Raw genomic sequence first — 14,613 nt, forward strand, 5'->3', positions numbered from 1 at the left:
TTGAACTCTTTACCCTGCATGCCAAGCGTCATGTCTAGAGGAACACTAGCACCATCCCTACAGGGAAGCATGGTGGTGGAAGGATCATGCTGTCAGGGTGTTTTTCAGTGGCAGGGACTGGGAGACTAGTCAGGATTGAGGGAAAGATTAACAGAGCAAAGTAGAGAGATCCTTGATGAAAACCTGCTCCAAAGCGCTCAGGAGCTCAGATCGGGGTGATGGTTCACCTTCCAACAGGACAACGACCCCAAGCACACAGCCAAGACAAAGCAGGAGTGGCTTCGGGACAAGTCTCTAAATATCCTTGAGTTGCCCAGTCAGAACCCAGACTTGAACCTGATTGAACATCTCTGTAGAGACCTGAAAATAGCCGTGCAGCAATGCCTTCATCCAACTTGACGGAGCTTGAGAGGATTTGCAGAGAAGAATGGGATAAACTTCCCAAATACAGGTGTGCCAAGCTTGTAGCATCATACCCAAGGCAAATCAAGGCTGTAATCACTGCCAAAGGTGCTTCAAGAAAGTACTGAGTAAAGGGTCTGAATACTTATGTAAATGTCATATTTCAGTTTTTTATTGTATTCATAATTTAGCTAAAATTTCGAAACTTTTTTCTTTGTCATCATGAGGTGTTTTGTGTAGATTGGTGAGGGGGAAAAAAACAATTTCATCCAATTCATAATGAGTCTGTAATGTGAAAAAAGTCAAGGGGTCTGAATACTTTACGAATGCACAAATTGTGGTTCTTTAAAATAAAAAAATATTTAACTAGGCAAGTCAGTTAATATGGTCTTTATTCTTTCAGTGAATTATGGAACCGTTCCGTATTTTATCCAACGGGTGGCATCCATAAGTCTAAATATTGCTGTTACATTGCACATCCTTCAATGTTATGTCACAATTATGTACAATTCTGGCAAATTAATTACGGTCTTTGTTAGGAAGAAATGGTCCTCGCACAGTTCGCAAAGAGCCAGGCGGCCCAAACTGCTGCATATACCCTGACTCTGCTTGCACAGAACGCAATTTCCCTAGTTAAAATAAATTAATGTTAGCAGGCAATATTAACTAAATATTCAGGTTTAAAATATATATACTTGTGTATTGATTTTAAGAAAGGCATTGATGTTTATGGTTAGGTACACATTGGTGCAACGACAGTGCTTTTGTCGCGAATGCGCTTGTTAAATCATCACCCATTTGGCAAAGTAGGCTGTGATTCGATGATGAATTAACAGGCACCGCATCGATCATATGCAACGCTGGACAAGCTAGATAAACTAGTAATATCATCAACCATGTGTAGTTAACTAGTGATTATGTTAAGATTGATTGTTTTTTATTAGATAAGTTTAATGCTAGCTAGCACCTTACCATGGCTCCTTGCTGCACTCTCATTCAGTCTGCCACGCAGTCTCCTCCTGTAGTGCAGTGTAATTGGCCATAATCGGTGTCCAAAAATACCGATTACCGATTGTTATGAAAACTTGAAATCTGCCCTAATTAATCGGCCATTCTGATTAATCGGTCGACCTCTAGCAACGACAGTGGAGGGCAAGTTTTGCCACTCCAAATGAGCATGCCAATAACAGTTCCCCTATTACCACAATTAGCTAAAGAGCTGGTAAGTTTTTTAAAGTGAGACAGACTGAATGGCATTAACTCTGGTGCGTGAAGTCTCAAAAGACCAAAAATACATTTTTTTCCCTTTCACCTTTATTTAACCAGGTAGGCTAGTTGAGAACACCTTTATTTAACCAGGTAGGCTAGTTGAGAACACCTTTATTTAACCAGGTAGGCTAGTTGGGAACAAGTTCTCAATTGCAATTGCGACCTGGCCAAGATAAAGCAAAGCAGTTCGACACATACAACAACACAGAGTTACACATGGAATAAACAAACATACAATCAATAATACAGTAGAAAGATCTATGTACAGCATGTGCAAATGAGGTAGGATAAGAGAGGTAAGGCAATAAATAGGCCATGGTGGCAAAGTAATTACAATATAGAAATTAAACACTGGAATGGTAGGATGTCCAGAAGATGAATGTGCAAGTTGAGATACTGGGGTGCAAAGGAGCAAGATAAATAAATAAATACAGTATGGAGATTAGGTATTTTGAATGGGCTATTTACAGATGAGCTATGTACAGGTTCAGTGATCTGTGAGCTACTCTGACAGCTGGTGCTTAAAGCTAGTGAGGGAGGTAAGAGTCTCCAGCTTCAGAGATTTTGCAGTTCGTTCCAGTCATTGGCAGCAGAGAACTTGAAGGAGAGGCGGCCAAAGGAAGAATTGGCTTTGGGGGTGACCAGTGAGAAATACCTGCTGGAGCGCGTGTTACGGGTGGGTGCTGCTATGGTGGACAGTGAGCTGAGACAAGGCGGGGATTTACCTAGCAGAGACTTGTAGATGACCCGGAGCCAGTGGGTTTGGCGACGAGTATGAAGGGAGGGCCAGCCAAAGAGATCATAGAGGTCGCAGTGGTGGGTAGTACATGTGGCTTTGGTGACAAAACGGATGGCACTGTGATAGACTGCATCCAATTTGTTGAGTAGAGTGTTGGAGGTTTTTTGTACATGACATCGCTGAAGTCGAGGATCGATAGGATGGTCAGTTCTACGACGGTATGTTTGGCAGCATGAGTGAGAGGCTTTGTTTGCGAAATAGGAAGATGATTCTAGATTTAATTTTGGATTGGGGATGTTTAATGTGAGTCTGGAAGGAGAGTTTACAGTCTAACCAGACACCTAGGTATTTGTAGTTGTCCACATATTCAAAGTCAGAACCATCCAGAGTAGTGAAGCTGGACGGGCGGGCAGGTGCAGGCAGCGATCGGTTGAAGAGCATGCATTTAGTTTTACTTGCATTTAAGAGCAGTTGGAGGCCACGGAAAATAGTTGTATGGCATTGAAGCTCATTTGGAGGTTAGTTAACACAGTGTCCAACGAAGGGACGGAGGTATACAGAATGGTGTCGTCTGCGTAGAGGTGGATCAAAGAATCACCAGCAGCGAGAGCAAAATCATTGATGTATACAGAGAAGAGAGCCGGCCCGAGAATTTAACCCTGTGGCACCCCCATAGACTGCCAGAGGTCCGGACAACAGGCCTTACAATTTGACATACTGAACTCTATCGGAGACGTAGTTGGTGAACCAAGCGAGGCAATCATTTGAGAAACCAAGGCTGTTCAGTCTGCCAATAAGAATTTTTCGATGGATACGGCTGCACAGTAATGTCTCTTATCGATGGCGGTTATGATATCGTTTAGGACCTTGAGCGTGGCTGAGGTGCACCCATGACCAGCTCTGAAACCACATTGCATAGTGGAGAAGGTACGGTGATATTCTAAATGGTCGGTAATCTGTTTGTTAACTTGGCTTTCGAAGACCTTAGAAAGGTAGGGGAGGATAGATATAGGTCTGTAGCAGTTTGGGTCTAGAGTGTCTCCCCTTTGAAGAGGGGGATGAACGCAGCAGCTTTCCAATCGATGGGAATCTCAGACGATACGAAAGAGAGGTTGAACAGTCTAGTAATAGGGGTTGCAATAATTTCAGCAGATCATGTTAGAAAGAGAGGGTCCAGATTGTCTAGCCCGGCTGATTTGTAGGGGTCAAGATTTTGCAGCTGTTTCCTAGCCTCAGTGCAGTGGGCAGCTGGGAGGAGGTGCTCTTATTCTCCATTGACTTTACAGTGTCCCAGAACTTTTTTGAGATTGTACTACAGGATGCACATTTCAAAAATCTAGCCTTTGTACTACAGGATGCACATTTGAAAAAGCTAGCCTTAGCTTTCCTAACTGCCTGTGTATATTGGTTCCTAAATTCCCTAAAAAGTTGTATATTACGGGGCTATTCGATGCTAATGCAGAACGTCACAGGATGTTTTTGTGCTGGTCAAGGGCAGAAAGGTCTGGAGTGAATCAAGGGCTATATATATTCCTAGTTCAAAATTTTTGTTTTCCTAGTCCACACATTTCCTGGTACAATTTTCTCATTTATAGGTATAACATGTGGGCTGTATTAGAGGCCTCACAGGACCACTGAATAAAACGCTACTATCTTTCATTTAAACACAATATTAACACAATTATTAGAATTGTTTGTGTTCACACCAGGGGCGGCAGGTAGCCTAGTGGTTAGAGCGTTGGGCCAGTAACTAAAAGGTTGCTAGATTGAATCCCTGAGCTGACATGGTAAAAATATGTCGTTCTGCCCCTGAACAAGGCAGTTAACCCACTGTTCCTAGACCGGCATTGTAATTAAGAATTTGTTCTTAATGACCTAGGGCTCATATTTCTGTGTGTTATTTTATTATAATTAAGTCTATAATTTGATATTTGATAGAGCAGTCTGACTGAGCGGTGGTAGGCAGCAGCAGGCTCGTAAGCATTCATTCAAACAGCACTTTCCTGCATTTGCCAGCAGCTCTTTGCTGTGATTCAAACATTGCACTGTTTATGACTTCAAGACTCCCGAGATTAGGCTGGCAATACTATAGTGCCAATAAGAACATCCAATAGTCAAAGGTATATGAAATACAAATGGTATAGAGAGAAATAGTCCTATAATTCCTATAATAACTACAACCTAAAACTTCTTACCTGAGAATATTGAAGGCTCACGTTAAAAGGAACCACCAGCTTTCATGTTCTGAGCAATTAAACGTTAGACTTTTTGCATGGCAAATTTGCACTTTTATTTTCTTCTCCAACACTTTGTTTTTGCATTATTTAATCCAAATTGAACATGTTTCATTATTTATTTGAGACTAAATAGATTTTATTGATGTATTATATTAAGTTAAAATAAAAGTGTTCATTCAATTGTATTGTTGTAATTGTCATTATTACAAATATGTATATAAAAATTGTCTGATTAATCGGTATCGACTTTTTTGGTTCTCCAATAATTTGTATCGGTATTGGCTTTGAAAAATCATAATCGGTCGACCTCTAGTCGTTGCAAATGACTGCTAAATATAAATACACATATGCATGCCGCATGAAGCCTGCACTCTACCACACGCACACGCACAGCATGTCAGTCACCCAGTGTGTTGTTTGGGACTGTGTTTGTAGTAGGTCATGTTCTCAACACCATTGAGAGTGTGGAGGCTGACTCTTGCCGACCTGCTCCAGTGCTCAACTGTGTTGTGACGTTACGCTTCAAAGAGCCAGAGCAAGGCTGGCACTTATCAGCATGCAGCGTGCACAGCAGGCACGGCACACTCATGTACACACACACACATGCGCACATATATATATATATATATATATATATATATATATATATATATATATATATATATATATATATATATATATATATATATATTTATACACACACACACGTGCTCACATACATGCCTCTTTTATATACAAATTATTCAGCTGACAAGCAACAACAACACAGCATCTTTCCCAGCCTTTAGCCCGCTCTGCCATTATGATTCAGACAAACTGGGGGAAATAAAACCAATCCTGTTGATTTTCACAAAGGAGTTGACTTCACTTCCTAAGTAATGGAATATTGCTGTATAATGTCTCTCAGTGCACCATTTTTCAAAAAACAATTGGATCTTAAAACTTGAGGTCGATCGATTATGATTTTTCAACGCCAATACCGATTATTGGAGGACCAAATAAAGCTGTGCCGATTGTAAGGAAAATATTTATCATAATGACAATTACAACAATACTGAATGAACAATGAGCACTTTTATTTTAACTTAATATAATACATAAATAGAATCTATTTAGTCTCAAATAAATAATGGAACATGTTCAATTTGGTTTAAATAATGCAAAAACAAAGTGTTGGAGAAGAGAAAGGAAAAGTGCAATATGTGCCATGTAAAAAAGCTAACGTTTATGTTCCTTGCTCAGAACACGAGAACATATGAAAGCTGATGGTTCAATATTCCTAGTTCTTCAACATTCCCAGTTAAGAGGTTTTAGGTTACAGTTATTATAGAAATCATTACGTGCCTTTGGTCATTTATATGGTCAAATCCGGAAACTATAATTTCTAAAACAAAACGTTTATTCTTTCAGTGAAATACAGAACCGTTCTGTATTTTATCGAACTGGTGGCAACCCTAAGTCTAAATATTGCTGTTACATTGCACATCCTTCAATGTTATGTCACAATTATGTACAATTCTGGCAAATTAATTACGGTCTTTGTTAGGAAGAAACACAGTAAACAAAGAGCCAGGCAGCCCAAACTGTTGCATATACCCTGACTCTGCTTGCACTGAATGAAAGAGAAGTGACACATTTCCCTAGTTAGTATTGCCTGCTAACATGCATTTATTTTAACTAAATATGCAGGTTTAAAAAATATACTTCTGTGTACTGATTTTAAGAAAGGCATTGATGTTTATGGTTAGGTACATTTGTGAAAAGATTGTGCTTTTTTGCAAATGCGCATTTGTTAAATCATCACCCGTTTGGCGAAGTTGAAGTAGGCTGTAAGTCAATGATAAATTAACAGGCACCGCATTGATTATATGCAACGCAGGATAAGCTACAGTTGAAGTCGAAAGTTTGCATACACTTAGGTTGGAGTCATTAAAACTCGTTTTTCAACCACTCCACAAATGTCCTGTTTAACAAACTATAGTTTTTGCAAGTCGGTTAGGACATCTACTTTGTTCATGACACAAGTAATTTGTCCAACAATTGTTAACAGACCTATTTCACTTATAATTCACTGTATCTCAGTTCTAGTGGGTCAGAAGTTTACATACACTAGGTTGACTGTTCCATTAAACAGCTTGGGATATTCCAGAAAATTATGTCATGGCTTTAGAAGCTTCTGTTAGGCTAATTGACATCATTTAAGTCAATTGGAGGTGTACCTGTGGATGTATTTCAAGGCCTACCTTCAAACTCAGCACCTCTTTGTTTGACATAATGGGAAAATCAAAAAAATAAATCAGCCAGGACCGCAGCCAGTCTCAGCCAGTCTACAAAATTTGTAGACCTCCAGAAGTCTGGTTCATTCTCGCCTGAAGGTACCACGTTCATCTGTACAAACAATAGTACGCAAGTATAAACACCATGGGACCACGCAGCCGCTATACCGCTCAGGAAGGAGATGCATTCTGTCTCCTAGAGATGAACGTACTTTGGTGAGAAAAGTGCAAATCAATACCAGAACAACAGCAAAGGACCTTGAGAAGATGCTGGAGGAAACAGATACAAAAGTATCTATATACACAGTAACACGAGTCCTATATCGACATGACCTGAAAGGCCGCTCAGCAAGGAAGAAGCCACTGCTCCAAAACCACCATAAAAAGCCAGACTACGGTTTGCAACTGCACATGGGGACAAGTATCGTTATTTTTGGAGAAATGTCCTCTGGTCTGATGAAACAAAAATAGAACAGTTTGGCCATAATGACCATCATTATATTTGGAGGGAAAAGGGGGAGACTTGCAAGCCGAAGAATACCATCCCAACCGTGAAGCACGGGGGTGGCAGCGTCATGTTTTGGGGGTGCTTTGCTGCAGGAGGTACTAGTGCACTTCACAAAATAGATGGCAGCATGAGGTGGGGAAATGATGTGGATATATTGAAGCATCATCTCAAGACATCAGTCAGGAAGTTAAAGATTGATCGCAAATGGACAATGACGCCAAGCATTCTGTGGCAGACCAGGGGGTTGGGTCAAAATGTTTACACAGATCAGACATGGACAGAGTAGGATTAGCTCAGTTTCAAAGGTGTTTATTAAAATAAAAGTCCAAAAGAATAGAATAGGTTTCCCCCAAGAGACCCTCTCCGGGATACCGTCTTCTGGGCTCCGGGTCTTGCTGTATCCTGTGGGGATCAAAAACTGAACTCCCTCATGTTACCGTCCCCAACTATACGGGAGTCCTCCCCCCCTTGTCTCTCCCCTGTGTGCTTTATGGGACTTGTACATCTTGTGAGCAATCAGCCCTTGATTACTCACAAATCCCCAATCAGACCCAATTAGTCCTGGCCGGAGAGCCCGTCGAGACCTAGAATACTCTGTCTGTCACCAGGCCTCAATGAATCTCCCCTGGTGGCTGACCTGCTGTATGCCACAATACTTCCAAAGTTGTGGCAAAATGGCTTAAGGACAACGAGGTCTAGGTATTGGAGTGGCCATCACAAAGCCCTAACCTCAATCCTATAGAAAATGTGTGGACAGAACTGAAAAAGCATGTGCGAGCAAGAAGGCCTACAAACCTGTAGGAGGCCTACAAACCTGACTCAGTTACAAGGTGTATGTCATCAACCATGTGTAGTTAACTAGTGATTATGTGAAGATGGATTGTTTTTATAAGATAAGTTTAATGCTAGCTAGCAACTTACCTTGGCTCCTTGCAGCCACAAGGTTCTTTTGACGCTGCACTTTCCTCGTGGATTGCAATTTAATCGGCCATAATCGGCGTCCAAATAGGCCGATGACCGATTTGTTATGAAAACTTGAAATCGGCAATGCCGATTAATCGGTCGACCTCTACTTAAAATCCTAAATGTTTTGGTGATCAGCTCCCCTCGATGTCTCCATCCCCATTCCTCTCCATCTCTCTCTACAGTATGTGTCTTAAGTATTACCTTTCATTTAGAAAGTTTTCTTTTCAGTCCCTGAAGCATGCTGCAACACGGGGGTCTGTAATCGTATTGCATCATTTTAATAGTGATGCACTTTGTATTTTAGCTTCAACTTTTACTGGTTTAGTATACAGTATATTGCAGGGTTGGTGTAAACAGCCATTTGAGAAAAAATATTTAAGAGTGTGGATTAATTTTGTTCGCCAAGGGTTGGGGTCAAGTTATTGTCAAATCCATGTTTTCATGATGTCACATTTTTAATAGAAAGTGGGCATGATTGTATACATATGATCATTATTTCCTGAATGAATAACATTGAATTGGCTTCAACTTTCAACCGTAGCCTGTAAAGGAGGCTAACAAATACAGCTCACTGACGTTGTTGTTAGAAGTCACATTGGGACACAACTCAACACCTGTGAGTCTGCCCTTGGCATTTGATAATAGCACCTTATTAGTATTCAGCCAGTGGATTGGTGTGTAAAAATACACTAATGACATTTTGAAAATGTAAGGTGTAGGTTAATGGATTAGGCTTATTCCCTGTGCAAATCTTGCAGCATGACTGAATTTCCTGTATAATAAGGCATGTCCTCTTAATAGAAGGTACTGTATGGAGCCTGGATTCAAAAGGTCCCTTCTTAAAGTCCCAATGCAGTCAAAAACAACAATAAAGAGCAGGTAAATTGCAAAACCACAGAGAGGAGATACTAACTTTCCATGTGTAATTTACTGAAGCCACGTCAGTCTGAATGTGTTGTCTTATGGATCTGAATGTACAATGTATATCCCTCCATATTTTTAATACCCAAATATCCAGTCAATCAGTCAGTCTCAGGATAAGCTGGTGCAGGATAATAAAACACTTCCTGAACCAAGTTAATTAAGGCGCTGAATAAATCAGTTCTACTTTGATATAAAGCCCCTTTAGGCTTATTTAACACTGATCTAACATAGTCATAAACTATGTAGAATTATCACCTTCACAAACACTGCCTAATACATAAATACTGAACAAAATACAGGTGTCGGCTTGTGTCAACAACACCAGGCACAGAAAGATTATGCAGTAACATATCCACTTCTGTATGTATGCAACATTTATGAATGTCCATGCAATGCTTATGAGTGTGGTTCTTATAATAACCCACAGTGGTTTTTAATGTTTTACGCAGTGCTAACTGTACATAGGGCTTTCAGACTCATGTACTGCAATATACGAATTTGTGTCGAGAGACCTTACCAGTGACCTATGACCTGAATAATATACTCATATACACTCATATACTCTGTCCTCTGGCCTTCAGACCCACTGTGTAACACATTATCTTATGCAATACAGGCTGCAGAGAGAAAGAGAGAGAAAGAGAGAGAATGAGGGAGAGATAAAGCCCCTTGAATTGAAGGGGCACGGTAACATTCTCCCCTGTGGCACACAGCATGGTTTGCACTCCTCTGCCATGTCTCTTCAACGTCACTCTGAGTTTGGCCCCGGGGCCTGGCACCCGCTGACACCTCTGTGTGACGCTCTGCACACTGGCATGTCATTCACACTCTCTCACGCTGACACATTGGAGAGAGTTTCTTTCTCTCCTTGTTTTTCTTTCTAATTTTCTGTCTCTTTTACTCTCTTACCGTCTCCTCTCTCTGCCTGTGCCTCTTTTTCAGTCTCTCTCTCTCTCTCTCTCTCTCTCTCTCTCTCTCTCTCTCTCTCTCCTCATTGTCCTGTTCATCTTATCTAAATATGGAATCAGCCCCCCTTGTCCCTCCTCTGTATAGTTGAATCCTAGAATACACCGACTTCTTTGGCTCACACTAATTTAAGTTCCTTGTTAGCCACGTCCCTCTCTGGATTGACTTGTTGTTGTCCCTTTGTAGTTCAGTTTTGGGGGTGGTTGCAGAATTCGGTCTTGTTCATACACACACACACACACAGACACACCACACACACACACATGCAAGCACACAGACAAACACACACACATCCTTTGGGATTTCACAGTCGCTAACACCCTCGGGCCAAGCTGCTTTTGAGTGCGACTGCAACCAGTCAACTCCGGCCGCTCTGCGCTGAGTTTGGTCTCAGTAGGAAAGCAGCGTGTTAGCGTAGCGTGTCACAGCCTCAATTAAGTCAAATCAAATTGTGTTTGTCCCAGGTTTCGTAAATAACAGGTGTCGACTTAAACTGAAGCGCTTAATTATGGGCCGTTCCCAACAATGCAGAGAGAAGAACATTTTAGAAATAATAGAAAAGTAAAACGCATAATAATAAAAGTAATAGTAAATACACAATGGGTAACAATAACTTTGCTGTATACATGGGGTACCAGTACTGAGTCGATGTAGAGTGGTATGAGGTAATTAAGGTAGATACACTCCATGACTAAAAGTATGTGGATACCTCCTTGTTGAACATCTCATTATTCACCGGCATTAATATGGAGTTGGTCCCCCCTTTGCTTCCACTAGATGTTGGAACATTGTTGCGGGGACTTGCTTCCATTAAGCCGCAAGATCGTTAGTGAGGTCAGGCAGTGATTTTGGGCTATTAGGCCTGGCTCTGCGTTAAAATTCATCCCAAAGGTGTTCGATGGGTTTAAGGTCAGAGTTCTGTGCAGGCCAGTCAAGTTCCTCCAAACCAATCTCGACCAACCATTTCTGTATGGACCTCGCTTTGTGTACAGGGGGAAATGTCAAGCTGGAACAGGAAAGGGCCTTACCCAAACTGTCGCCACAAAGTTGTAAGCACAGAACAGGAAAGGGCCTTACCCAAACTGTTGCCACAAAGTTGTAAGCACAGAACAGGAAAGGTCCTTACCCAAACTGTTGCCACAAAGTTGTAAGCACAGAACAGGAAAGGGCCTTACCCAAACTGTTGCCACAAAGTTGTAAGCACAGAACAGGAAAGGTCCTTACCCAAACTGTTGCCTCAAAGTTGTAAGCACAGAATCGTCTGGAATATAATTGTATGCTGTAATGTTACGATTTCGCTTCACTGGAGCTGTAATGTTGTAATGTTACGATTTCGCTTCACTGGGCTAAGGGGCCTAGCCCGAACCATGAAAAACAGCCCCACACCATTATTCCACCTACACAAACTTTACAGGTGGGACTATGCATTGGAGCAGGTAGCGTTCTCCTGCCATCTGACAAATCTAGATTTGTACGTCGGCTGCCAGATGGGGAGGCGTGATTCATCACGCCAGAGAACGCGTTTTCACTTCTCCAGTGTCCAATGGCGGCGAGCTTTACACCACTCCAGCCGATGCATGGCATTGCACATGGTGACTGTGTTGGTGTGACTGTGTTGGTGTGTGTGGACCATGATAGATCCTTAGTCAAGTGGACACAGAGGAACTTGAAGCTCTCGACCTGCTCCATTACAGCCCTGTCAATGTGAATGGGGGGCGGACTTAGCTCTTCATTTCGTGTAGTCCATGATCAGCTCCTTTGTCTTACTGACGTTGAGGGAGAGGTTGTTGTCCTGTCACCACACTGCCAGACCTCCTTCCTAAGTGCTGTCTCATCATTGTTGGTGATCAGGCCTACCACCGGCGTGTCATCGTCGGCCACGCAGTCATGTGTGAACAGGGAGTACAGGGGGGGACTAAGCACGCACCCCTTAGGGGCCCCCGTGTTGAGGGTTGGGGTGGTGGCTGTGTTGTTGTCTAACCTCACCACCTGGGGGCAGCCCGTCAGGAAGTCCAGGATCCAGTTATTTGCAGAGAGAGGTGTTCAGCCCCAGGGTCCTTAGCTTAGTGATGAGCTTGAAGGCCTCTATGCAGTTGCATGCTGATCTGTAGTCAATGAACAGCATTCTCACATAGGTATTCCTCTTGTCCAGGTGGTAGAGGGCACTGTGGAGTGCAATAGAGATTGCGTCATCTGTGGATCTGTTGTGGCGGTCTGCGAATTGGAGTGGGTCCAGGGTGTCTGGGATGATGGTGCTGATGTGAGCCATGACCAGCCTTTCAAAGCATTTCATGGCTACAGATGTGAGTGCTGTGGGGCAATAGCCATTTAGACAGGTTAACTTGGCGTTCTTGGGCACAGGGACAACGATGGTCTGCTGGAGGTATTACAGACTGAGTCAGGGAGAGGTTTAAAATGTCAGTGAAAACTTGCCAGCTGGTCAATGCATGCTCTGAGTACGTGTCCTGGTAATCCGTCTGGCCCTGCGGCTTTGTGAATGTTAACCTGTTTAAAGGTTTTAGTCACATCGGTTACGGAGAGCATGATCACGCTGCTACCCTTTAGCTTTAGCTACTGTAGCAGCACTTAGCACTTATCGTAGCATTAGCCTCAATTCACAAAAATCTCACCCAATGTTTGACTTCAGGTCCAGGCAACAGTATATTAACTTCAACCTTGTAAGCCTGTCGCTCTGTTGCTGCACACCTGCTACACATTAGTGGCAATGGGCAACAGAGTCATTAGTACACAGTACTGGTGTACACTTAGTGTACAAAACATTAAGAACACCCACTCTTTCCATGACATAGACTGACAAGGTGAATCCGGGGTGAAAGCTATGATCCCTTATTGATGTCACTTGTTAAATCCACTTTAATCAGTGTAGATGAAGGGGAGGAGACAGGTTAAATTCATTTTAAGCCTTGAGACATGGATTGTGTATGTGTGCCATTCAAACGTTCCAACGCAATATTAGGAAGGTTTTCTTGTGTTTTGTTCACTCAATGTATAGTGTTAGCCATAACTAGAGAACTAGCGTTACAGACATGCCAACCTTCCCCAACCAGTGTCTTGCTGGTTTTCCAGGGGCACATTTTCCACCAGCCCCCAGTGTATTTCCTTCACTGATATCGTAACTCTAGCAACTCCCAGAGTCATTTAGTCTGTGTTGGCCTTTGCCAAGTCTCTCTCCGTTGTCCCTCTTCAAGCTTCTACAAAGAGAGCACTTCATATGGATAGCCTTGATTCATAGTGAGTGTTAAGCGGAGGGTCTGTATTATTAGAAATGTTTTTGAAAGGCTTCGACAGCAAAAGCCCAGGTGTGGATTGGAACTGTGATTTATTCATCTTTGCAAGCTTACTGATATGATACTGGAATTTGTTCAATGTCAGGACTTAATGTCCATGCTTTGCAGAAGTACACAGGAAGTTATGTTGTCTCAACTGAAATTCTTACAGATTTCTGCACATGGTGTATCAAAATTACCATTGACCTTCTGTCTCTCAAGACATTGTTTCCTGAAATACAGATTGTTTTCTAAGCCACCTGATATTCACTTTTAGATTATATAGGTTTCTAAAATGTGAGACACTTTCATCTCTCACTTCTTCAGTTTATCTCCCTGACAGTCAAATGATTATTGCATGTTGTCGAGCAGGGATAGTGATATTCTATTAGGTATTTGTAATTCTATTTGATATTCTAATTTTATTATTGTACTTTTCTCATATGCTTACTGTATGTGTCTCATGAATAAAGCCAGTTGTTGTAAAGAAGATGCCTATATCTTTCCCCCCAGTGCAAATGCCTCACACGGACCTTCATGTTCAATATGGGAAATGGAGGCTGTCTCCTCTTTGGTTCCTCTCATGAAATCACTTTTATATGGAAGAGCCGTGCTATTAAAACACAAGAACAAACCCCTGGAGTAAAAGTCTGACTCTGTTTTGACGTTTGTTCTTACCTGAAGGCTTGCTTTATTATTGATGCTTTAAAATGCATGGGGGTCAGGGAAGACAAGAAGGAGTAATGAAATGACAGCGTTAACGCGGTGGTTTAAACGGCCTTGGGTTGCCAATATGGTTTACAGCTGGGAGACGCTTCTTTATCTTTCACTTCCTCTACTGCGGGAGTTTCTGTAACCCTGACACCGAATGGAGTTTAGTGTATATAATAGAATACGACTCCCACACCTTGTGATTTGATCGTTACTTTTCCCTTCAAAGCTTTCACAAGGCAGGCTTTTTATCTCTTGACATGATTGACTGTAGGCTGAAGTGAAACTAGTCTTGAAGCAACACGAGACACACATACACGCTCGCTGA

The 14,613-nt window shown here is 42.0% G+C and overlaps 1 protein-coding gene across 2 annotated transcripts in view; it reads left to right on the top strand.

The window, feature by feature from the left end:
- LOC118369714 (protocadherin-15-like) overlaps positions 1 to 14,613 on the top strand; it is a 269,223-nt gene that overhangs the window by 225,824 nt on the left and 28,786 nt on the right. The gene's annotated exons all lie outside the window — the stretch shown is intronic.

Source organism: Oncorhynchus keta, chromosome 36, assembly GCF_023373465.1.
Source record: "Oncorhynchus keta strain PuntledgeMale-10-30-2019 chromosome 36, Oket_V2, whole genome shotgun sequence".
Classification (NCBI taxonomy): Eukaryota; Metazoa; Chordata; class Actinopteri; order Salmoniformes; family Salmonidae; genus Oncorhynchus; species Oncorhynchus keta.